Source organism: Hemiscyllium ocellatum, chromosome 38 (genome assembly GCF_020745735.1).
Source record: "Hemiscyllium ocellatum isolate sHemOce1 chromosome 38, sHemOce1.pat.X.cur, whole genome shotgun sequence".
Classification (NCBI taxonomy): Eukaryota; Metazoa; Chordata; class Chondrichthyes; order Orectolobiformes; family Hemiscylliidae; genus Hemiscyllium; species Hemiscyllium ocellatum.
This window is the reverse complement of record NC_083438.1, coordinates 126271-150384: the sequence shown is the minus strand read 5'-3', so window position 1 is coordinate 150384 and position 24114 is coordinate 126271. Positions and strand designations below refer to the sequence as shown.

Here is a 24114-nt window from a genome sequence, read left to right as displayed (position 1 = left end):
ACTATCTTGCTCCATTGAATAACTTGAACTTGTGGGCCAGGCCTTTCCTTTTCCATCACTATTTTCAAACGAATGCAATTGTGGTGACTTTCCAAAGTGCTCCCCCACTAACACCTCAGTCCCGTTCCCGACCTTGTTTCCCAAGGGGAGATCAGCTTTAGCCCCATTCTCCAGTTGGGCCACTTACATAATGACTGGGAGTTTCAGGAACACACTTAACAAATTCCTTTCATCCAAATGCTTAACTTAGTAGGAATCCCAGTCCAGGTTTGGAACAGTTAGGATCCCCTATCATTACAACCCTAATATTCTAAGAGATATCTGAAATCTCCTGACATATTTGCTCCTTCATCTCCCATTGCCTATCGCTGTAGTCCGACCATAGAAAACTAATGGCCAATTTTTATTTCTCAGTTCCACTAATATCATTTAACTGGGCGATCCTGCATGAATACTCCCTCTAGGTCCTGCTGGGATGTTTCCCCCAGTCAAAACCAAAGCTCTCCGCCTGTTTTGCCTCCTGTTCTATCCTTCCTGCAGCATCTGTCTCCGGAACATCGAGCTGCTGGTCCTGTCGCTCCCTCAGCAGTGTTTCTGTAATACCTATGGTATCCCAATCCCATGTTCCCATCCATGCTCTGGGTTTATCTGCCTTATCTGTCTGGCCCTTTGCATTGAAATAACTGCAGTTTAATCCACCCGTTTTCCCTCATTGTCTGCTATGTTCGTGCCTGCCTTGTCTATTTATATTGCTCTCTACAACATCTGTACCAGCCTCAAATTTCCTTCTGGCCTTACAACTCTTTGGAGTCACACAGCCCTGCCAGACAAGTTTAAATCCTCTCGACCAGCTCCAGCAACGTTCGCCACCAGGATATGGGTCCCCCTCCTGCTCCCAGTTCAGGTGCCTTCCCAGCCCTGTCTACCTGTGCTGACACCTTCAGACATCCAGTGACTTGCCCACCAAGGTCCCTGTGTCCCTCAGTACTCCAGGAGGACCGACCATTCATGATGGATATCATTCATTTATTAGACTTCCCACAGTGCATTGCCTCAGTGATCAGAAGTAAACTCTGTCTGTCATTACTCTGCTCAGTTTATCATCTGATGGAAATTAGACTGCAGCCTGAGTCCATCCCCCTCACCATGGACAACACCCTCATCTTTCATGTCATCTGCAAACCTACTAATGTTACCTTCTACTTTCACATCCGAGTGATTAATGTCCATAATGTCCAGCATGGCTCCTGCACAGATCCCTGTGGTACACCCGCTGGGCAAAGGCTTTCAATCACAAAACCAACCCTCCACCAATTGTGGAGCCAATTTACCAACTTACCTTGGATCCCATGGGATCTTCCCTTTTGGACCAGCCTTCCGTGTGGGACCTTGTCAAAGACCTTAATGAACTCCATATAACCCACATCATCTGTACTGCCCTCATCAATATTAGAGGACAGTTGTCTAGCAGATCCATACAGACAATCCTGACTGAAACTGCGGGGGTATCCGTTTCTGGCGAATACATTGTAGAGGTGTTCTTCTTCCTCTTTTTGCAGTTCTGGTGTACTGCAGTGTGTTGTGGCCCTTTTGAACCGTGTCTTGATGCAACTTCTTTTGTGTGTGTTGGGGTGGTTGCTTTCGTAGTTCAGGACTTGGTCTCTGTGTGTGGCTTTCCTGTATACCTTTGTTGTGAATTCTCCGTTCGGTGTTCTCTGTACCATCACGTCTAGGAATGTGAGTTGGTTGTCCTTTTCTACCTTTGTAGTGAATCGGATTCCTGTGAGTGTGGCGTTGATGATCCGGTGTGTGTTCTCTATTCCTGTGTTTTTAATTATTACAAAGGTGTCATCCACATATCTGACCCAGAGTTTGGGTTGAATTTGCGGTAAGACTGTTTGTTCTAATCTTTGCATTACTGCTTCTGCGATGAGTCCAGAGATGGGTGAGCCCATGGGTGTGCTGTTGATTTGTTCACATATTTGGTTGTTGAATGTGAAGTGTGTTGTGAGGCACAGGTCCAGTAGTTTGAGTATGCCGTCTTTGTTGATAGGTTCCCCGTCTTGTTGTCTGTTCTGTACGTCCAGCAGGTTGGCTATTGTTTCTCTGGCTAGGGTTTTGTCAAGAGAGGTGAACAGTGCTGTTACGTCGAATAGTTTCTTCCTTGTCTATGTGTGTATTTCTGATGATGTCCAAGAATTCCTGTGTTGACTGTATAGAGTGTCTGGATCTGCTGATCAGGTGTTTCAGTTTCTGTTGTAGATCTTTAGCCAGTTTGTGTGATGGTGTCCCTGGTAGTGATACTATGGGTCTGAGTGGGATGTCTGGTTTGTGTACTTTAGGTAGTCCATAGAATCTGAAGGTGTTGTTGCTTTCAGTTTTCATTATCTGTAGGTCTAACGTGGTTATCTATCTTTTTTGTAGTTTCTCAGTGTGTTGTTTATCCTATTGGTGAGCTGTGGGGTGGGGTCAAACACCACGCAATTTCATCAACAGATGCCTCAGGGAAAGACAACAGAACGAGGACATGCCGCGCCCCAAAGGACTGGCCCATGTTACCATACGTCAAGAACATTTCTGAACTGACAGCCAGACTACTGCGACCACTCGGACTCATAACAGCACACAAACCAACAGCCACTCTCAGACAACAGCTCACCAGAACAAAGGACCCGATGCCCAGCATGAGCAAAACCAACGTAGTGTACAAAATCCCATGCAAGGACTGCACAAGACACTACATAGGACAAACAGGAAAACAGCTAACGATCCGTATCCAAGAACACCAACTAGCCACGAAACGACATTACCAGCTATGCTTAGTAGCCACACACTCCTATGACAAGCAGCATGAATTTGACTGGGACAACACTACTATTATAGGACAAGTCAAACAGAGAACAGCCAGGGAATTCCTCGAGGCATGGCACTCATCCACAGATTCAATCAACAGACACATCGACCTGGACCCTATATACCGGCCACTGCAGCGAACAGCTGGAACTGACAACCGGAATCGGCAGAGACAAGCCACTATAAATGCCGGAGGAAACATCACAGAAGCGCTTCACAGGAGGCTCCCAAGCACTGAGGATGTAACCTTGACAGGGGACGAAACGTCTGCAATACAAATTCCCAGCTCGGCGAACAGAACCACAACAACGAGCACCCGAGCTACAAATCTTCTCCCAAACTTTGAAGCCCTTTAGACTCTACAAAGCTCCGTCATGAACAAGCCACCATTTCTCTATTTCCTTTGCCTTCTTCAGTGTCTGCAACTCGCTGTATCTTCCAGTAACGCTCTTTAGTTACTGCAGGTCTGCCTAGCTCCCCAGATAACCTGTTCCATCCCCTACAGCTCCCTCAATCACTGTAAAACCCTCTGCTCTGTCTAATCCTCCTATTTCCCACTGTCTTCCAGGTACAATGGTGATCCTGTAAGAGACCAGTGCGGAATGGGATGTTATAAATCTCTGCTGAGGCTTGCGGCCTACCATTACCTGGGAGTCACTAAGGGAGAGAGTCTGAGAGAGCAGCACAAAGCGGGAGAATATAAATCAGCAGTGAGGGTCAAGGCCGACTGGGACTTGGATCTGGAGAAACAGCAGAGCAGGAGGCTCGAAATCAGCACCGAGTCACAGAGGGAGTGACCCCCCGTGTGAGGGAGCAACTTGGAGCAGGAGCTTGAGGCTGACTCACACCTGGGAGAATATAAATCAGCACTGAGGATCGAGGCCTAGCTGTACCTGGGAGTGACAGAGACGGTGACCCTGTGAGGGAGCAGACTGGAGTGAGAGCTGGACGATTACACGTCCGAGGAGACACATCACTGTGTGTGCACGATTCCCTCCCTTGTTCTGTGTTTGTGTGTGTGTGTAGGTGTGTGTGTCCCCTTCCCTCGCTGTGTGTGTGTGTAACTCTCCTCACTGTGTGTGTCCCTCCCTCGCTGTGTGTGTGTGAGCATGTCCCTCCCTCAATGTGTGTGTGTGAAAATGCCCCTCCCTCACTATGTGAGTCATGTTCCTCCCTCACTATGTGAGGTATGTTCCTCCCTTGCTGTGTGTGTGTGTGTGTGTGTGTGTCCCTCCCTCGCTGTGTGTGTCCCCCCATCCCTCGCTCTGTGTGTGTGAGTCACCCATCCCTCGCTGTGTGTGTCCCCTCCCTCGCAGTGTGTGTGTCCCCCCATCCCTCGCTGTGTGTGTATCCCACCCATCCCTCGCTGTGTGTGTGTGTGTGTGTGTGTGTTCCCTCCCTCGCTGTGTGTGTCCCCCTATCCCTCGCTCTGTGTGTGTGTGTCCCCGCCTCGCTGTGTGTGTGTCCCACCCCCTCGTGTGTGTGTGCATGTGGCCCCTCCCTCGCTGTGTGTGTGTGTGCGTGTCTCCTCCCTTGCTGTGTGTGTGTGTGTGTGTGTGTGCGCGCGTGTCCCCCTCCCTCGCGGTGTGTGCGCGTCTCCCCCCTCCCTCGCTGTGTATGCGTCTCCCCCTCCCTTGCTGTGTGTGCGTGTCCCCCCTTCCTCGCTGTGTGTGCGCGTGACCCCTCCCTAACTGTGTGTGCGTGTCCCCCCTCCCTCGCTCTGTGTGCGTGTCCCCCCTCCCTCGCTCTGTGTGCATGTCCCCCCTCCCTCGCTGTGTGTGCGTGTCCCCCCTCCCTCGCTGTGTGTGCGCGTGTCCCCCTCCCTCGCTGTGTGTGTGCGTCCCCCTCCCTCGCTGTGTGTCCCCCTCCCTCGCTGTGTGTCCCCCTCCCTCGCTGTTCGTGAACACCCTCGCTGTGTGCGTGAGTGTCCCCCTCCATCGCTGTATGAGTGTCCTCCTCCATCGCTGTGTGTGTCCCCCTCCCTCGCTGTGTCTGTCCCTCCCTCGCTGTGTATGTGTGTGTGTCCCTCCCTCACTGTGTGTGTGCGTCGCCCTCCCTCGCTGTGTGTGTGTGTGTGTGTGTCCCCTCCCTCGCTGTGTGTGTGTGCGTGTCCCTCCCTCACTATGTGTGTGCGTCCCCCTCCCTCGCTGTGTGTGTGTGTGTGTGTGTGTGTGTGTGTGTCCATCCCTCGCTGTGTGTGCGTGTCCGTGTCCCTCCCTCGCTGTGCGTGTGTGTTTGTGTCCCCTCCCCCGCTGTGTGTGTGTGTGTGTGTGTGTGTGTGTGTCCCTCCCTCGCTCTGTGTGTGTGTGTGTGTGTGTGTGCGCGCCTCCTTCGCTGTATGTGCACCTGTGCCTCCCTCGTTGTGCGTGACCCCCCCTCGCTGTGTGCGTGAGTATGCCCCTCCATCGCTGTGTGTGTATCCCCCTCCCTCGCTGTGTATGTGTGCGTGTCCCTCCCTCACTGTGTGTGTGCGTGTCCCTTCCTGGCTGTGTGCGCACATGTCCCTCCCACCCTGTGTGTGTGTGTCCCCCATCCCTCGCTGTGTGTGTCCCCTCCCTCGCTGTGTGTGTGTGTGTGTCCACATCCCTCGCTGTGTGTGTATCCCCCCATCCCTCGCTGTGTGTGTGTGTCCTCCCTCGCTGTGTGTGTCCCCTCCCTCGCTGTGTGTGTCCCCCCATCCCTCGCTGTGTGTGTGTGTGTGTGTGTGTGTCCCTTCCTCGCTGTGTGTGTGTGTCCCTCCCTCGCTGTGTGTGTGTCCCCGCCTCGCTGTGTGTGTGTCCCACCCCCTCGTGTGTGTGTGCGTGTGTCCCATCCCTCGCTGTGTGTGTGTGTGTGTCCACATCCCTCGCTGTGTGTGTATACCCCCCATTCCTCGCTGTGTGTGTGTGTCCTCCCTCGCTGTGTGTGTCCCCTCCCTCGCTGTGTGTCCCCCCATCCCTCGCTGTGTGTGTGTGTGTGTGTCCCTTCCTCGCTGTGTGTGTGTGTCCCTCCCTCGCTGTGTGTGTGTCCCCGCCTCGCTGTGTGTGTGTCCCACCCCCTCGTGTGTGTGTGCGTGTGTCCCCTCCCTCGCTGTGTGTGTGCGTGTCCCCTCCCTCGCTGTGTGTGTGTGTGTGTCCACATCCCTCGCTGTGTGTGTATACCCCCCATCCCTCGCTGTGTGTGTGTGTCCTCCCTCGCTGTGTGTGTCCCCTCCCTCGCTGTGTGTCCCCCCATCCCTCGCTGTGTGTGTGTGTGTGTGTCCCTTCCTCGCTGTGTGTGTGTGTCCCTCCCTCGCTGTGTGTGTGTCCCCGCCTCGCTGTGTGTGTGTCCCACCCGCTCGCTGTGTGTGTGTGTGTCCCCCTCCCTCGCTGTGTGTGTGTCCCCCTCCCTCGCTGTGTGTGTGTCCCCCTCCCTTGCTCTGTGTGTGTCCCCCTCCCTCGCTGTGTGTATGTCCCCCTCCCTCACTGTGTGTGTGTGTGTGTGTGTGTGTGTGTGTGTGTGTGTGTGTGTCCATCCCTCGCTGTGTGTGTGTGTGTGTGTGTGTCCCCCTCCTTCGCTGTGTGTGTGTGTCCCCCTCCCTTGCCGTGTGTGTATCTCCCCCTCCCTCGCTGTGTGTCCCCCTCCCTCGCTGTGCGTGACCCTCCCTCGATGTGTGCGTGAGTATCCCCCTCCCTCGCTGTGTGTGTGTGTCCCTCCCTCGCTGTGTGTGCGTGTCCGTGTCCCCTCCCCCGCTGTGTGTGTGTCCCTCCCCCTCGCTGTGTGTGTGTGTGTGTGTGTGTCCCCCTTCATCGCTCTGTGTGTGTGTGTGTGTGTGTGTGTATGTCCCCAACCCTCGCTGTATATGTGTGTGTGTGTGGGTGTGTGCCCCCTCCCTCGCTGTGTGTGTGTCCCACCCCCTCGCTGTGTGTGTTCCACCCGCTCGCTGTATGTGTGTGTGTGTGTGTGTGTGTGTGTGTGTGTGTGTCCCTTCCTCGCTCTGTGTGTGTGTGTGTGTGTGTGTGTGTGTATGTGTCCCTCCCTCGCTGTGTGTGTGTGTCCCCCGCTGTGTGTGCGTGTCCCCCCTCCCTCGCTGTGTGTGTGTGTGCGTGTCCCCTCCCTCGCTGTGTGTGTGTGTGTGTGTCCCTCCCTCGCTGTGTGTGTGTCCCCTCCCTCGCTGTGTGTGTGTGTCCCCCTCCCTCGCTGTGTGTCCCCCTCCCTCGCTGTGCGTGACCCCCCCTCGCTGTGTGCGTGAGTATGCCCCTCCATCGCTGTGTGTGTGTCCCCCTCCCACGCTGTGTATGTGTGCGTGTCCCTCCCTCACTGTGTCCCCTACCTTGCTGTGTTTGTGTGTGTCCCCTACCTTGCTGTGTTTGTGTGTGTCCCTCCCTCGCTGTGTTTGTGTGTGTCCCTCCCTCGCTGTGTGTCCCCCCCTCGCTGTGCGTGTCCCCCTCCCTCATTGTGTGTGCGCGCATGTCCCTCCCTCACTGTGTGTGTGCGCGTGTCCGTCCCTCACTGTGTGTGTGTCCACCCCCTCCCTCGCTCAGTGTGTGGCCCGCTTCCTCGATGTGCGTGTGTGTGTCCCCTCGCTGTGTGTGTCCCCCACCTTCGCTGTGTGTGTCCCCCACTCGCTGTGTGTGTCACCCCCCTGCTGTGTGTGTGCGTGTCCCCCTCCCTCATTGTATGTGTGTTTGTCCCTCCCTCGCTGTGTGTGCGTGTCCCCCTCCCTCGCTGTGTGTGTGCGTGTCCCCCTCCCTCGCTGTGTGTGTGTTTATCCCTCCCTCGCTGTGTGCGTGTCCCTCCCTCGCTGTGTGTGTGTGCGTGTCCGTCCCTCACTGTGTGTGTGTGTGCACCCCTTCCCTCGCTCTGTGTGTGTGTCCCTACCTCGTTGTGTGTGTGTCCCCCTCCCTCGCTCTGTGTGCGTGTCCCCCCTCCCTCGCTCTGTGTGCGTGTCCTCCCTCACTCGCTATGTGTACGTGTACCCCTCCCTCGCTGTGTGTTCGCATGTCCCCCTCCCTCGCTGTGTGTGCGCGTCCCCCTCCCTCGCTGTGTGTCCCCCTCCCTCGCTGTGTGTCCCCCTCCCTCGCTGTTCGTGACCCCCCCTCGCTGTGTGCGTGAGTGTCCCCCTCCATCGCTGTGTGTGTGTCCCCCTCCATCGTTGTGTGTGTCCCCCTCCCTCGCTGTGTCTGTCCCTCCCTCGCTGTGTGTGTGCGTCCCCCTCCCTCGTTGTGTGTGGGTGTGTGTGTGTGTCCCCTCCCTCGCTGTGTGTGTGTGCATGTCCCTCCCTCGCTGTGTGTGTGTCCCCTCCCTCGCTGTGTGTGTGTGTCCCCCTCCCTCGCTGTGTGTCCCCCTCCCTCGCTGTGCGTGACCCCCCCTCGCTGTGTGCGTGAGTATGCCCCTCCATCGCTGTGTGTGTGTCCCCCTCCCACGCTGTGTATGTGTGCGTGTCCCTCCCTCACTGTGTCCCCTACCTTGCTGTGTTTGTGTGTGTCCCCTACCTTGCTGTGTTTGTGTGTGTCCCTCCCTCGCTGTGTTTGTGTGTGTCCCTCCCTCGCTGTGTGTCCCCCCCTCGCTGTGCGTGTCCCCCTCCCTCATTGTGTGTGCGCGCATGTCCCTCCCTCACTGTGTGTGTGCGCGTGTCCGTCCCTCACTGTGTGTGTGTCCACCCCCTCCCTCGCTCAGTGTGTGGCCCGCTTCCTCGATGTGCGTGTGTGTGTCCCCTCGCTGTGTGTGTCCCCCACCTTCGCTGTGTGTGTCCCCCACTCGCTGTGTGTGTCACCCCCCTGCTGTGTGTGTGCGTGTCCCCCTCCCTCATTGTATGTGTGTTTGTCCCTCCCTCGCTGTGTGTGCGTGTCCCCCTCCCTCGCTGTGTGTGTGCGTGTCCCCCTCCCTCGCTGTGTGTGTGTTTATCCCTCCCTCGCTGTGTGCGTGTCCCTCCCTCGCTGTGTGTGTGTGCGTGTCCGTCCCTCACTGTGTGTGTGTGTGCACCCCTTCCCTCGCTCTGTGTGTGTGTCCCTACCTCGTTTTGTGTGTGTCCCCCTCCCTCGCTCTGTGTGCGTGTCCCCCCTCCCTCGCTCTGTGTGCGTGTCCTCCCTCACTCGCTATGTGTACGTGTACCCCTCCCTCGCTGTGTGTTCGCATGTCCCCCTCCCTCGCTGTGTGTGCGCGTCCCCCTCCCTCGCTGTGTGTCCCCCTCCCTCGCTGTGTGTCCCCCTCCCTCGCTGTTCGTGACCCCCCCTCGCTGTGTGCGTGAGTGTCCCCCTCCCTCGCTGTGTGTGTGTCCCCCTCCATCGTTGTGTGTGTCCCCCTCCCTCGCTGTGTCTGTCCCTCCCTCGCTGTGTGTGTGCGTCCCCCTCCCTCGTTGTGTGTGGGTGTGTGTGTGTGTCCCCTCCCTCGCTGTGTGTGTGTGCATGTCCCTCCCTCGCTGTGTGTGTGTCCCACCCGCTCGCTGTTTGTGTCCCACCCGCTCGCTGTATGAGTGTGTGTGTGTGACTACCTCGCTGTGTGTGTGTGTGTGTCCCCCTCCCTCGCTGTGTGTGTGTCCCCCTCCCTCGCTGTGTGTGTGTGCGTGTGTGTCCCCTCCCTCGCTGCATGTGTGTGTGTGTGTGTGTGTATGTGTATGTGTGTGTGTGTGTGTGGGTGTATGTGTGTGTATGGGTGTGTGCCCCCTCCCTCGCTGTGTGTGTGTCCCACCCCCTCGCTGTGTATGTCCCTCCCGCTCGCTGTGTGTGTCTGTTTTCCCCCCTTCCTCACTCTGTGTGTGTGTGTCCCTCCTTCGCTGTGTGTGCACGTGTGCCTCCCTCACTGTGTGTGTGTCCCACCCGCTCGCTGTGTGTGTGTCCCACCCGCTCGCTGTGTGTGTGTGTGTGTCCCCCTCCCTCGCTGTGTGTGTGTCCCCCTCCCTCGCTGTGTGTGTGTCCCCCTCCCTTGCTCTGTGTGTGTCCCCCTCCCTCGCTGTGTGTATGTCCCCCTCCCTCACTGTGTGTGTGTGTGTGTGTGTGTGTGTGTGTGTGTGTGTCCATCCCTCGCTGTGTGTGTGTGTGTGTGTGTGTGTCCCCCTCCTTCGCTGTGTGTGTGTGTCCCCCTCCCTTGCCGTGTGTGTGTATCTCCCCCTCCCTCGCTGTGTGTCCCCCTCCCTCGCTGTGCGTGACCCTCCCTCGATGTGTGCGTGAGTATCCCCCTCCCTCGCTGTGTGTGTGTGTCCCTCCCTCGCTGTGTGTGCGTGTCCGTGTCCCCTCCCCCGCTGTGTGTGTGTCCCTCCCCCTCGCTGTGTGTGTGTGTGTGTGTGTGTCCCCCTTCATCGCTCTGTGTGTGTGTGTGTGTGTGTGTGTATGTCCCCAACCCTCGCTGTATATGTGTGTGTGTGTGGGTGTGTGCCCCCTCCCTCGCTGTGTGTGTGTCCCACCCCCTCGCTGTGTGTGTTCCACCCGCTCGCTGTATGTGTGTGTGTGTGTGTGTGTGTGTGTGTGTGTCCCTTCCTCGCTCTGTGTGTGTGTGTGTGTGTGTGTGTGTGTATGTGTCCCTCCCTCGCTGTGTGTGTGTGTCCCCCGCTGTGTGTGCGTGTCCCCCCTCCCTCGCTGTGTGTGTGTGTGCGTGTCCCCTCCCTCGCTGTGTGTGTGTGTGTGTGTCCCTCCCTCGCTGTGTGTGTGTCCCCTCCCTCGCTGTGTGTGTGTGTCCCCCTCCCTCGCTGTGTGTCCCCCTCCCTCGCTGTGCGTGACCCCCCCTCGCTGTGTGCGTGAGTATGCCCCTCCATCGCTGTGTGTGTGTCCCCCTCCCACGCTGTGTATGTGTGCGTGTCCCTCCCTCACTGTGTCCCCTACCTTGCAGTGTTTGTGTGTGTCCCCTACCTTGCTGTGTTTGTGTGTGTCCCTCCCTCGCTGTGTTTGTGTGTGTCCCTCCCTCGCTGTGTGTCCCCTCCTCGCTGTGCGTGTCCCCCTCCCTCATTGTGTGTGCGCGCATGTCCCTCCCTCACTGTGTGTGTGCGCGTGTCCGTCCCTCACTGTGTGTGTGTCCACCCCCTCCCTCGCTCAGTGTGTGGCCCGCTTCCTCGATGTGCGTGTGTGTGTCCCCTCGCTGTGTGTGTCCCCCACCTTCGCTGTGTGTGTCCCCCACTCGCTGTGTGTGTCACCCCCCTGCTGTGTGTGTGCGTGTCCCCCTCCCTCATTGTATGTGTGTTTGTCCCTCCCTCGCTGTGTGTGCGTGTCCCCCTCCCTCGCTGTGTGTGTGCGTGTCCCCCTCCCTCGCTGTGTGTGTGTTTATCCCTCCCTCGCTGTGTGCGTGTCCCTCCCTCGCTGTGTGTGTGTGCGTGTCCGTCCCTCACTGTGTGTGTGTGTGTGCACCCCTTCCCTCGCTCTGTGTGTGTGTCCCTACCTCGTTTTGTGTGTGTCCCCCTCCCTCGCTCTGTGTGCGTGTCCCCCCTCCCTCGCTCTGTGTGCGTGTCCTCCCTCACTCGCTATGTGTACGTGTACCCCTCCCTCGCTGTGTGTTCGCATGTCCCCCTCCCTCGCTGTGTGTGCGCGTCCCCCTCCCTCGCTGTGTGTCCCCCTCCCTCGCTGTGTGTCCCCCTCCCTCGCTGTTCGTGACCCCCCCTCGCTGTGTGCGTGAGTGTCCCCCTCCATCGCTGTGTGTGTGTCCCCCTCCATCGTTGTGTGTGTCCCCCTCCCTCGCTGTGTCTGTCCCTCCCTCGCTGTGTGTGTGCGTCCCCCTCCCTCGTTGTGTGTGGGTGTGTGTGTGTGTCCCCTCCCTCGCTGTGTGTGTGTGCATGTCCCTCCCTCGCTGTGTGTGTGTCCCACCCGCTCGCTGTTTGTGTCCCACCCGCTCGCTGTATGAGTGTGTGTGTGTGACTACCTCGCTGTGTGTGTGTGTGTGTCCCCCTCCCTCGCTGTGTGTGTGTCCCCCTCCCTCGCTGTGTGTGTGTGCGTGTGTGTCCCCTCCCTCGCTGCATGTGTGTGTGTGTGTGTGTGTATGTGTATGTGTGTGTGTGTGTGTGGGTGTATGTGTGTGTATGGGTGTGTGCCCCCTCCCTCGCTGTGTGTGTGTCCCACCCGCTCGCTGTTTGTGTCCCACCCGCTCGCTGTGTGTGTGTGTGTCCCCCTCCCTCGCTGTGTGTGTGTGTCCACCTCCCTCGCTGTGTGTGCGTGTCTCCCCCTCCCTCGCTGTGTGTCCCTCTCCCTTGCTGTGCGTGACCCCCCCTCGCTGTGTGCGTGAGTATCCCCCTCCATCGCTGTGTGTGTGTGTCCCCCTTCCTCGCTGTGTATGTGTGCGTGTCCCTCCCTCACTGTGTGTGTGCGTGTCCCTTCCTGGCTGTGTGTGCACATGTCCCTCCCTCCCTGTGTGTGTGTGGACCCCATCCCTCGCTGTGTGTGTCCCCTCCCTCGCTGTGTGTGTCCCCCCATCCCTCGCTCTGTGTGTGTCCCTCCCTCGCTGTGTGTGTGTGTCCCTCCCTCGCTATGTGTGTGTGTGTCCCTCCCTCGCTGTGTGTGTGTCCCACCGCCTCGTGTGTGTGTGTGTGTGTGTCCCCTCCCTCGCTGTGTGTGTGTGTGTGCGCGTGTCCCCCTCCCTCGCTGTGTGTGCGCGTCTCCCCCTCCCTCGCTGTGTGTGCGCGTCTCCCCCTCCCTCGCTGTGTGTGCGTGTCCCCCCTCCCTCGCTGTGTGTGCGCATGTCTCCCTCCCTCGCTCTGTGTGCGTGTCTCCCCTCCCTCGCTCTGTGTGCGTGTCCCCCCTCCCTCGCTATGTGTGCGTGTCCCCCCTCGCTGTGTGTGCGCGTGTCCCCCTCCCTCGCTGTGTGTGCGCGTGTCCCCCTCCCTCGCTGTGTGTCCCCCTCCCTCGCTGTGTGTGCGCGTGTCCCCTTCCCTCGCTCTGTGTGCGTGTCCCCCTCCCTCGCTATGTGCGCGTGTCCCCCGCCTCGCTGTGTGTGCGCGTGTCCCCCTCCCTCACTGTGTGTGCACGTGTCCTCCTCCCTCGCTGTGTGTCCCCCTCCCTCGCTGTTCGTGACCCCCGCTCGCTGTGTGCATAAGTGTCCCCTCCATCGCTGTGTGAGTGTCCCCCTCCCTCGCTGTGTCTGTCCCTCCCTCGCTGTATGTGTGCGTGTCCGTCCCTCACTGTGTGTGTGCGTCTCCTCCCTCGCTCTGTGTGTGTGTGTGTGTCCTCCCTCGCTGTGTGTGTGTGTGTGTGTGTGTCCGCCGTCGCTGTGTGTGTGTGTGCGTGTCCCTCCCTCGCTGTGTGTGTGTCCCACCCGCTCGGTGTTTGTGTCCCACCCGCTCGCTGTGTGTGTGTGTGTGTGTGTGTGTGTGTCCCTCCCTCGCTGTGTGTGTGTCCCCCTCCCTCGCTGTGTGTGTGTCCCCATCCCTCGCTGTGTGTGCGTGTCCGTGTCCCTCCCTCGCTGTGCGTGTGTGTTTGTGTCCCCTCCCCCGCTGTGTGTGTGTGTGTGTGTGTCCCTCCCTCGCTGTGTGTGTGTCCCTCCCTCGCTGTGTGTGTGTGTCCCTACCCCTCGCTGTGTGTGTGTGTGTGTGTCCCTTCCTCGCTCTGTGTGTGTGTGTGTGTATATGTGTGTGTGTGTGTGTGTGCCCCCTCCCTCGCTGTGTGTGTGTCCCACCCCCTCACTGTGTATGTCCCTCCCGCTCGCTGTGTGTGTCTGTTTTCCCCCTTCCTCGCTCTGTGTGTGTGTGTGTGTGTGTGTGTCCCTCCTTCGCTGTATATGCACGTGTGCCTCCCTCACTGTGTGTGCGTCCCACCCGCTCGCTGTTTGTGTCCCACCCGCTCGCTGTGTGTGTGTGTGTGTGTCCCTCCCTCGCTCGCTGTGTGTGTGTGTCCCCCTCCCTCGCTGTGTGTGAGTGTCTCCCCCTCCCTCGCTGTGGGTGCCTCTCCCTCGCTGTGCGTGACCCCCCTCGCTGTGTGCGTGAGTATCCCCCTCCATCGCTGTGTGTGTGTGTCCCCTCCCTCGCTGTGTGTGTGTCCCCATCCCTCGCTCTGTGTGTGTCCCTCCCTCGCTGTGTGTGTCCCCTCCCTCGCTGTGTGTGTCCCCCCATCCCTCGCTGTGTGTGTGTCCCTCCCTCGCTGTGTGTGTGTGTCCCTCCCTCGCTGTGTGTGGGTGTGTCCCTCCCTCGCTGTGTGTGTGTCCCACTACCCTCGTGTGTGTGTGCGTGTGTCCCCTCCCTCGCTGTGTGTGTGTGCGTGTCCCCTCCCTCGCTGTGTGTGTGTGTGCGCGTCTCCCCCCTCCCTCGCTGTGTGTGCGTGTCCCCCCCCCTCGCTGTGTGTGCGCGTCTCCCCCTCCCTCGCTGTGTGTGCGTGTCGCCCCTCCCTCGCTGTGTGTGCGTGTCCCCCCTCCCTCGCTGTGTGTGCGCGTGCCCCCCTCCCTCGCTGTGTGTGCGCGTGTCCCTTCCCTCGCTGTGTGTCCCCCTCCCTCGCTGTGTGTGCGCGTGTCCCCTTCCCTCGCTCTGTGTGCGTGTCCCCCTCCCTCGCTATGTGCGCGTGTCACCCGCCTCGCTGTTTGTGCGCGTGTCCCCCTCCCTTACTGTGTGTGCATGTGTCCCCCTCCCTCGCTGTGTGTCCCCCTCCCTCGCTGTTCATGACCCTCCCTCGCTGTGTGCATGAGTGTCACCCTCAATCGCTGTGTGAGTGTCCCCTCCCTCGGTGTGTCTGTCCCTCCCTCGCTGTGTATGTGTGCATGCCCCTCCTTCACTGTGTGTGTGCGTCCCCCTCCCTCGCTCTGTGTGTGTGTGTGTGTGTGTGTGTGTGTGTGTGTGTGTGTGTGTGTCCCCTCCCTCGCTGTGTGTGTGTGTGTGTGTCCTCCCTCGCTGTGTGTGCGTGTGCGTGTCCCTCCCTCGCTGTGTGTGTGTCCCACTCGCTCGGTGTTTGTGTCCCACCCGCTCGCTGTGTGTGTGTGTGTGTGTCCCTCCCTCGCTGTGTGTGTGTCCCCCTCCCTCGCTGTGTGTGTGTGTCGCCATCCCTCGCTGTGTGTGCGTGTTCGTGTCCCTCCCTCGCTGTGCGTGTGTGTTTGTGTCCCCTCCCCCGCTGTGTGTGTGTCCTTCCCTCGCTGTGTGTGTGTGTGTGTGTGTGGGTGTGTGCTCCCTCCCTCGCTGTGTGTGTGTCCCACTCCCTCGCTGTGTATGTCCCACCCCCTCGCTGTGTGTGTCCCACCCCCTCGCTGTGTGTGTCTGTTTCCCCCCTTCCTCGCTCTGTGTGTGTGTGTGTGTGTGTGTGTGTGTGTGTGTATGTCTGTCCCTCCTTCGCTGTGTGTGCACGTGTGCCTCCCTCGCTGTGTGTGTGTCCCCCTCCCTCTCTCTGTGTGTGTGCGCATGTCCCTCCCTCGCTGTGCGTGTGTGTGTGTGTGTGTGTGGGTGTGTGCCCGCTCCCCCGCTGTATGTGCGTGTCCGTGTTCCTCCCTCACTGTGCGTGTGCGTGTGTGTGTGTGTATGTGTGTGTGTGTCCCTCCCTCGCTTTGTGTGTGTGTGTCCCCCTCGCTGTGTGTGTGTGCGCATGTCCCTCCCTCGCTGTGCGTGTGTGTGTGTGTGTCCCTCCCTCGCTGTGTGTGTGTCCCTCCCTCACTGTGTGTGTGTGTGTCCCTCCCTCGCTGTGTGTGCGTGTCCCCCCCACGCTGTGTGTGTGTGCGAGTCCGCCCCTCCCTGTTTGTGCACGTGTGCCTCCCTCGCTGTGTGTGCGTCCCACCCCCTCGCTGTGTGTGTCCCCGCCTCACTGTTTGTCCCCCCATCGCTGTGTGTGCGTCCCACCCCCTCGCTGTTTGTCCCCCACTCGCTGTGTGTGTGCCTCCACCCCCCTCGCTGTGTGTGTTCCCCCCTCGCTGTGTCCCCCCCTCGCTGTGTGATTGCGCATGTCCCTCCCTCGCTGTGTATGTGTGTGACCCCCCTCGCTGTGTGTCCCCTCCCTCGCAGTGTGTGTGTGTGTGTGTGTGTGTGTCCCTCGCTGTGTGTGTGTGCGTGTCCCTCCCTCGCTGTGTGTGTGTCCCACCCGCTCGCTGTGTGTGTGTGTGTGTGTGTGTGTGTGTGTGTGTCCCTTCCTCGCTGTGTGTGTGTGTCCTTCCCTCGCTCTGTGTGTGTGTGTGTACCTCCCTCGCTGTGTGTGCGTGTCCGTGTCCGTGTCCTTCCCTCGCTGTGCGTGTGTGTGTGTCCCACCCCCTCGCTGTGTGTGTCCCACCCGCTTGCTGTTTGTGTCCCACCCGCTCGCTGTGTGTGTGTGTATGTGTGTGTGTGTGTGTGTATGTGTGTGTGTGTGTTTGTGTGTGTGTATGTGTGTGTGTGTGTGGGTGTGTGCCCCCTCCCTCGCTGTGTGTGTGTCCCACCCCCTCACTGTGTATGTCCCTCCCGCTCGCTGTGTGTGTCTGTTTTCCCCCCTTCCTCGCTCTGTGTGTGTGTGTGTGTGTGTGTGTGTGTGTGTGTCCCTCCTTCGCTGTATGTGCACGTGTGCCTCCCTCACTGTGTGTGTGTCCCACCCGCTCGCTGTTTGTGTCCCACCCGCTCGCTGTGTGTGTGTGTGTGTGTCCCTCCCTCGCTCGCTGTGTGTGTGTGTCCCCCTCCCTCGCTGTGTGTGAGTGTCTCCCACTCCCTCGCTGTGGGTGCCTCTCCCTCGCTGTGCGTGACACCCCCTCGCTGTGTGCGTGAGTATCCCCCTCCATCGCTGTGTGTGTGTCCCCCTCCCTCGCTGTGTATGTGTGCGTGTCCCTCCCTCACTGTGTGTGTGCGTGTCCCTTCCTGGCTGTGTGTGCACATGTCCCTCCCTCCCTGTGTGTGTGTGTCCCCCATCCCTCGCTGTGTGTATCCCCTCCCTCGCTGTGTGTGTATCCCCCCATCCCTCGCTGTGTGTGTGTGTGTCCTCCCTCGCTGTGTGTGTCCCCTCCCTCGCTGTGTGTGTCCCCCCATCCCTCGCTGTGTGTGTGTGTGTCCCTCCCTCACTGTGTGTGTGTGTGTCCCTCCCTCGCTGTGTGTGTGTCCCACCCCCTCGTGTGTGTGTGCGTGTGTCCCCTCCCTCGCTGTGTGTGTGTGCGTGTCCCCTCCCTCGCTGTGTGTGTGTGTGCGCGTCTCCCCCCTCCCTCGCTGTGTGTGCGTGTCCCCCCTCCCTCGTTGTGTGTGCGCGTCTCCCCCCTCCCTCGCTGTGTGTGCGTGTCGCCCCTCGCTCGCTGTGTGTGCGTGTCCCCCCTCCCTCGCTGTGTGTGCGCGTGTCACCCTCCCTCGCTCTGTGTGCGTGTCCCCCCTCCCTCGCTCTGTGTGCGTGCCCCCCTCCCTCGCTATGTGCGCGTGTCCCCCCTCGCTGTGTGTGCGCGTGTCCCCCTCCCTCGCTGTGTGTCCCCCTCCCTCGCTGTGTGTGCGCGTGTCCCCTTCCCTCGCTCTGTGTGCGTGTCCCCCTCCCTCGCTATGTGCGCGTGTCCCCCGCCTCGCTGTGTGTGCGCGTGTCCCCCTCCCTCACTGTGTGTGCATGTGTCCCCCTCCCTCGCTGTGTGTCCCCCTCCCTCGCTGTTCGTGACCCCCCCTCGCTGTGTGCATGAGTGTCCCCCTCCATCGCTGTGTGAGTGTCCCCCTCCCTCGGTGTGTCTGTCCCTCCCTCGCTGTGTATGTGTGCGTGTCCCTCCCTCACTGTGTGTGTGCGTCCCCCTCCCTCGCTCTGTGTGTGTGTGTGTGTGTCCCCTCCCTCGCTGTGTGTGTGTGTGTGTGTGTGTCCTCCCTCGCTGTGTGTGTGTGTGCGTGTCCCTCCCTCGCTGTGTGTGTGTCCCACTCGCTCGGTGTTTGTGTCCCACCCGCTCGCTGTGTGTGTGTGTGTGTGTGTGTGTGTGTCCCTCCCTCGCTGTGTGTGTGTGTCCCCCTCCCTCGCTGTGTGTGTGTGTCCCCATCCCTCGCTGTGTGTGCGTGTCCGTGTCCCTCCCTCGCTGTGCGTGTGTGTTTGTGCCCCCTCCCCCACTGTGTGTGTATCCTTCCCTCGCTGTGTGTGTGTCCCACCCCCTCGCTGTGTATGTCCCACCCCCTCGCTGTGTGTGTCCCACCCCCTCGCTGTGTGTGTCTGTTTTCCCCCCCTTCCTCGCTCTGTGTATGTGTGTGTGTGTGTGTGTGTCCCTCCTTCGCTGTGTGTGCACGTGTGCCTCCCTCGCTGTGTGTGTGTCCCCCTCCCTCTCTGTGTGTGTGTGCGCATGTCCCTCCCTCGCTGTGCGTGTGTGTGAGTGGGTGTGTGCCCGCTCCCCCGCTGTATGTGCGTGTCCGTGTCCCTCCCTCACTGTGCGTGTGCGTGTGTGTGTGTGTGTGTGTGTATGTGTGTGTGTGTCCCTCCCTCGCTTTGTGTGTGTGTGTCCCCCTCGCTGTGTGTGTGTGCGCATGTCCCTCCCTCGCTGTGCATGTGTGTGTGTGTCCCTCCCTCGCTGTGTGTGTTTCCCTCCCTCACTGTGTGTGTGTGTGTCCCTCCCTCGCTGTGTGTGCGTGTCCCTCCCTCGCTGTGTGTACGTGTCCCCCCCACGCTGTGTGTGTGTGCGAGTCCGCCCCTCCCTGTTTGTGTACGTGTGCCTCCCTCTCTGTGTGTGCGTCCCACCCCCTTGCTGTGTGTGTCCCCGCCTCACTGTTTGTCCCCCATCGCTGTGTGTGCGTCCCACCCCCTCGCTGTTTGTCCCCCACTCGCTGTGTGTGTGTCGCCACCCCCGTCGCTGTGTGTGTTCCCCCCTCGCTGTGTCCCCCCCTCGCTGTGTGATTGCGCATGTCCCTCCCTCGCTGTGTATGTGTGTGACCCCCTCTCGCTGTGTGTGTCCCCCTCCTCGCTGTTTGTGCGCGTGTCCCTCCCCTCACTGTGTGTGTCCCCCTCACTCGCTGTGTGTGTATGTCCCCTCCCTCGCTGTGTATCCCCTCCCTCGCAGTGTGTGTGTGTGTGTGTGTGTGTGTGTGTGGGTGTGTGTGTTTGTGTGTCCCTCGCTGTGTGTGTGTGCGTGTCCCTCCCTCGCTGTGTGTGTGTCCCACCCGCTCGCTGTGTGTGTGTGTGTGTTTGTCCCTTCCTCGCTGTGTGTGTGTATGTCCCTCCCTCGCTCTGTGTGTGTGTGTGTCCCTCCCTCGCTGTGTGTGCATGTCCGTGTCCGTGTCCTGCCCTCGCTGTGCGTGTGTGTGTGTGTCCCACCCCCACGCTGTGTGTGTCCCACCCGCTTGCGGTTTGTGTCCCACCCGCTCGCTGTGTGTGTGTGTGTGTCCCTCCCTCGCTGTGTGTGTGTTTGCCCCCCTCCCTCGCTGTGTCTGTGTGTCCTCCTCCCTCGCTGTGTGTCCCCTCCCTCGCTGTGTGTGTGTGTGTCCCCTCCCTCGCTGTGTGTGTGTGTGTGTGTGTGTGTCCCTCCCTCGCTGTGTGTGTGTGTCCCCCTCCCTCACTGTGTGTGCGTGTCTCCCCCTCCCTCGCTGTGCGTGACCCCCCATCGCTGTGTGCGTGAGTATCCCCTCCATCGCTGTGTGTGTGTCCCTCTCCCTCGCTGTGTGTGTGTGTGCACGTGTCCCTCCCTCGCTGTGTGTGTGTGTGTCCCTCCCACGCTGTGTGTGTCCCACCCCCTCGCTGTGTGTGTGTCCCTCCCTCCCTGTGTGTGTGTCCCACCCCCTTGCTATGTGTGTCCCCCACCCTCGCTGTGTCTCCCTCTCCCCCGCTGTGTGTGCCCCCCCTCGCTGTGTGTGCGTGTCCCTCCATCGCTGTGTGTGTGTGCGTGTGTCCCTCCCTCGCTGTGTGTGCCTCCCCTCCCTCGCTGTGTGTGTTCCCCTCCCTCGCCGTGTGTGTGTGTGTGTGTGCGTGTGTGTCCCTCCCTCACTATGTTTGTGTCTGTCCCCCTCCCTCGCTATGTGTGCGTGTGTCCCCCCCTCGCTGTGTGTGTGAGTCCCCCTAATCGCTGTGTGTGTCCCCCTCCCTCGCTGTTTGTGCGCGTGTCCCTCCCTCGCTGTGTGTTTGTGTGTGTCCCCTACCTTGCTGTGTTTGTGTGTGTCCCTCCCTCGCTGTGTTTGTGTGTGTCCCTCCCTTCCTGTGTGTGTCCCCCCTCGCTGTGTGTGTCCCCCTACCTCGCTGTGTGTGTCCCCTTACCTCGCTGTGTGTGTCCCCCCTCGCTGTGCGTGTCGCCCTCCCTCATTGTGTGTGCGCACATGTCCCTCCCTCACTGTGTGTGCGCGCGTGTCCGTCCCTCACTGTGTGTGTCCACCCCCTCCCTCGCTCTGTGTGTGACCCGCTTCCTCGATGTGTGTGTGCGTGTGTGTGTGTGTGTGTGTGTGTGTGTCCCCTCGCTGTGTGTGTACCCCACCTTCGCTGTGTGTGTCCCACCTCGCTGTATGTGTCCCCCACTCGCTGTGTGTGTCACCCCCTGCTGTGTGTGTGCGTGTCCCCCTCCCTCATTGTATGTGTGTTTGTCCCTCCCTCGCTGTGTGTGCGTGTCCCCCTCCCTCGCTGTGTGTGCGTGTCCCCCTCCCTCGCTGTGTGAGTGCGTGTCCCCCTCCCTCGCTGTGTGTGTGTTTATCCCTCCCTCGCTGTGTGCGTGTCCCTCCCTCGCTGTGTGTGTGTGCATGTCCGTCCCTCACTGTGTGTGTGTGTGCACCCCTTCCCTCGCTCTGTGTGTGTCCCTACCTCGTTGTGTGTGTGTTTCCCCCTCCCTCGCTGTATGTGTGTCCCCCTCCCTCGCTGTGTCTGTCCCTCCCTCGCTGTGTATCTGTGTGTCCCCCTCCCTCACTGTGTGTGTGTGTGCGTCCCACCCCTTCGCTGTGTGTGTCCCACCCGCTCGCTGTGTGACCCCCCACCCTCGCTGTGTGTGTGTGCGTTTCCCTCCCTCACTGTCTGTGTCTGTCCCCCCTCACTCGCTGTGTGTGTCCCCCCTCCCTCGCTCTGTGTGTGTTTGGGTGTGTGTGCGTGTGTGTGTGAGTCCCTCCCTCGCTGTGTGTGCGTTTCCCTCCCTCGCTGTGTGTGTGTGTGCGTGTATGTGTGTGCACTCACTCGCTGTGTGAGTGTGTCCCTTCCTCGCTGTGTGTGTCCCGCCCCCTCGCTATGTGCATGTCCCCCTCTCCCACGCTGTGTGCGCGCGTGTACCTCCCTCGCTGTGTGTGTGTGTCCCCCTCGCTGTGTGTGTGTGTGTGTGTGTGTGTGTCCCCTCACTCGCTGTGTGAGTCCTCCCTCCCTCGCTGTGTGTGTGTGTGTGTGCGTGTCCCTCCCTCGCTGTGTGTGTGTGTGTGTCCCTCCCTCGCTGTGTGTGTCCCACCCCATCGCTGTGTGTATGTCCCTCCCTCCCTGTGTGTGTGTGTCCCACCCCCTTGCTATGTGTCCCCCCTCCCTCGCTGTGTGTCCCCCTCCCCCGCTGTGTGTGCCCCCCTCGCTGTGTGTGCGTGTCCCTCCCTCGCTGTGTGTGTTCCCCTCCCTCGCTGTGTGTGTGTGCGTGTGTCCCTCCCTCGCTGTGTGCGTGTCCCCCTCCCTCGCTGTATGCGTGTCCCCCCTTCGCTGTGTGTGTGTCCCTCCCTCGCTGTGTGTGCCTCCCCTCCCTCGCTGTGTGTTCCCCTCCCTCGCCGTGTGTATGTGTGTGTGTCCCTCCCTCACTATATTTGTGTCTGTCCCCCTCCCTCGCTGTGTGTGCGCGTGTCCCTCCCTCGCTGTGTGTGCGCGTGTCCCCCCTCGCTGTGTGTGCGTGTGTCCCCCTCTCGCTGTGTGCGCGTGTGTCCCCCCCGCTGTGTGTGTGTCCACCTACCCGCTGTGTGTGTCTGTCCCCTCCCTCGCTGTGTGTGCGCATGTCCCTCCCTCGCTGTGTGTGCGCGTGTCCCCCTCGCTGTGTGTGCGTGTGTCCCCCTCGCTGTGTGTGTGTGTGCGTGTGTCCCCCCTCGCTGTGTGTGTGTCCACCTACTCGCTGTGTGTGTCCCCCTCCCTCGCTGTGTGTGCGCGTGTCCCTCCCTCGCTGTGTGTTTGTGCGTGTCCCCTACCTTGCTGTGTTTGTGTGTGTCCCTCACTCGCTGTGTTTGTGTGTGTCCCTCCCTTGCTGTGTGTGTCCCCCTCGCTGTGTGTGTCCCCCTACCTCGCTATGTGTGTCCCCTTACCTCGCTGTGTGTGTCCCCTCGCTGTGCGTGTCGCCCTCCCTCATTGTGTGTGCGCGTATGTACCTCCCTCCCTGTGTGGGTGTGTCCCCATCCCTCGCTGTGTGTATCCCCTCCCTCGCTGTGTGTGTATCCCCCCCATCACTCGCTGTGTGTGTGTGTGTCCTCCCTCGCTGTGTGTGTCCCCTCCCTCGCTGTGTGTGTCCCCTCCCTCGCTGTGTGCGACCCCATCCCTCGCTGTGTGTGTGTGTGTCCCTCCCTCGCTGTGTGTGTGTGTCCCTCCCTCGCTGTGAGTGGGTGTGTCCCTCCCTCGCTGTGTGTGTGTCCCACCCCCCTCGTGTGTGTGTGCGTGTGTCCCCTCCCTCGCTGTGTGTGTGTGCGTGTCCCCTCCCTCGCTGTGTGTGTGGGTGCGCGTCTCCCCCCACCCTCGCTGTGTGTGCGTGTTCCCCCTCCCTCGCTGTGTGTGCGTGTCTCCCCCCTCCCTCGCTGTGTGTGCGCGTCTCCCCCCTCCCTCGCTGTGTGTGCGTGTCGACCCTCCCTCGCTGTGTGTGCGTGTCCCCCCTCCCTCGCTGTGTGTGCGCATGTCCCCCTCCCTCGCTCTGTGTGCGTGTCCCACCTCCCTCGCTCTGTGTGCGTGCCCCCCTCCCTCGCTATGTGCGCGTGTCCCCCCTCGCTGTGTGTGCACGTGTCCCCCTCCCTCGCTGTGTGTGCGCGTGTCCCCCTCCCTCGCTGTGTGTCCCCCTCCCTCGCTGTGTGTGCGCGTGTGCCCCTCCCTCACTGTGTGTGCATGTGTCCCCCTCCCTCGCTGTGTGTCCCCCTCCCTCGCTGTTCGTGACCCCCCCTCGCTGTGTGCATGAGTGTCCCCCTCCATCGCTGTGTGAGTGTCCCCCACCCTCGCTGTGTCTGTCCCTCCCTCGCTGTGTATGTGTGCGTGTCCCTCCCTCACTGTGTGTGTGCGTCCCCCTCCCTCGCTCTGTGTGTGTGTGTGTGTGTCCCCTCCTCGCTGTGTGTGTGTGTCCTCCCTCGCTGTGTGTGTGTGCGTGTCCCTTCCTCGCTGTGTGTGTGTCCCACCCGCTCGGTGTTTGTATCCCACCCGCTCTCTGTGTGCGTGTGTGTGTGTGTGTGTCCCTCCCTCGCTGTGTGTGTGTGTCCCCATCCCTCGCTGTGTGTGCGTGTCCGTGTCCCTCCCTCGCTGTGCGTGTGTGTTTGTGTCCCCTCCCCCGCTGTGTGTGTATCCTTCCCTCGCTGTGTGTGTCCCTCCCCCTCGCTGTGTGTGTGTGTGTGTGTGTCCCTTCCTCGCTCTGTGTGTGTGTGTGTGTCCCCAACCCTTGCTGTATATGTGTGTGTGTGGGTGTGTGCCCCCTCCCTCGCTGTGTGTGTGTCCCACCCCCTCACTGTGTATGTCCCACCCCCTCGCTGTGTGTGTCCCACCCCCTCGCTGTGTGTGTCTCTTTTCCCCCCTTCCTCGCTCTGTGTGTGTGTGTCCCTCCTTCGCTGTGTGTGCACGTGTGCCTCCCTCGCTGTGTGTGTGTCCCCTCTCTCTCTGTGTGTGTGCGCGCATGTCCCTCCCTCGCTGTGCGTGTGTGTGTGTGTGTGTGGGTGTGTGCCCGCTCCCCCGCTGTATGTGCGTGTCCGTGTCCCTCCCTCACTGTGCGTGTGCGTGTGTGTGTGTGTGTGTGTGGGGGGGTGTCCCTCCCTCGCTGTGTGTGTGTCCCTCGCTGTGTGTGTGTGCGCATGTCCCTCCCTCGCTGGGCGTGTGTGTGTGTGTCCCTCCCTCGCTGTGTGTGTGTCCCTCCCTCACTGTGTGTTTGTGTGTCCCTCCCTCGCTGTGTGTGCGTGTCCCTCCCTCGCTGTGTGTACGTGTCCCCCCAACGCTGTGTGTTTGTGCGCGTCCGCCACTCCCTGTGTGTGCACGTGTGCCTCCCTCGCTGTGTGTGCGTCCCACCCCCTCGCTGTGTGTGTCCCCGTCTCACTGTTTGTCCCCCCATCGCTGTGTGTGCGTCCCACCCCCTCGCTGTTTGTCCCCCTCTCGCTGTGTGTGTGTCGCCAACCCCTCGCTGTGTGTGTTCCCCCCCTCGCTGTGTCTCCCCTCGCTGTGTGAGTGCGCATGTCCCTCCCTCGCTGTGTATGTGTGTGACCCCCCTCGCTGTGTGTGTCCCTCCCCTCACTGTGTGTGTCCCCCTCACTCGCTGTGTGTGTATGTCCCCTCCCTCGCTGTGTGTCCCCTCCCTCGCAGTGTGTGTGTGTGTGTGTGTGGGTGTGTGTGTGTCCCTCGCTGTGTGTGTGTGTGCGTGTCC

General features: G+C 60.4%; 1 long non-coding RNA gene across 2 annotated transcripts in view; it reads left to right on the top strand.

The window, feature by feature from the left end:
• LOC132833958 (uncharacterized) overlaps positions 1-24114 on the top strand; it is an 84193-nt gene that overhangs the window by 4112 nt on the left and 55967 nt on the right. For both annotated transcript variants that reach the window (XR_009647126.1, XR_009647125.1), the window contains exon 3: positions 3422-3831. This is a non-coding gene — a long non-coding RNA (uncharacterized LOC132833958). The remainder of the gene's footprint in view (positions 1-3421; positions 3832-24114) is intronic.